Source organism: Monopterus albus, unplaced genomic scaffold (assembly GCF_001952655.1).
Source record: "Monopterus albus unplaced genomic scaffold, M_albus_1.0 scaffold111.1, whole genome shotgun sequence".
Lineage (NCBI taxonomy): Eukaryota > Metazoa > Chordata > Actinopteri > Synbranchiformes > Synbranchidae > Monopterus > Monopterus albus.
Window position 1 is genome coordinate 2844307 of NW_018127991.1, and position 282 is coordinate 2844588.

Genomic DNA, 282 nt, shown 5'->3' on the forward strand with positions numbered 1-282 from the left:
GTGTGGGGGCGCCTGAGGGCCACGCCGTCCTGTCTGTAGCCAGAAACACAGCCAACTACCCCTCCCTGGTCGCGCAGAGAGGGGGAGCATCTGCAGGCCATGTCAGCCTGTCTGGCCAGAGATGCAGCCATCTACCTTTCCTTGGATGCCCAAAGAAGGAGAGAGGCTGCAGGATACACCGACCTGTCTCTGGCCAAAGACGCAGCCATCTACCCCTCCTTGGGCGCCCAGGGAAGGGGAGAGGCTGCAGTCCACCCTGGCCCGTCTCTGGCCCGAGAAGCG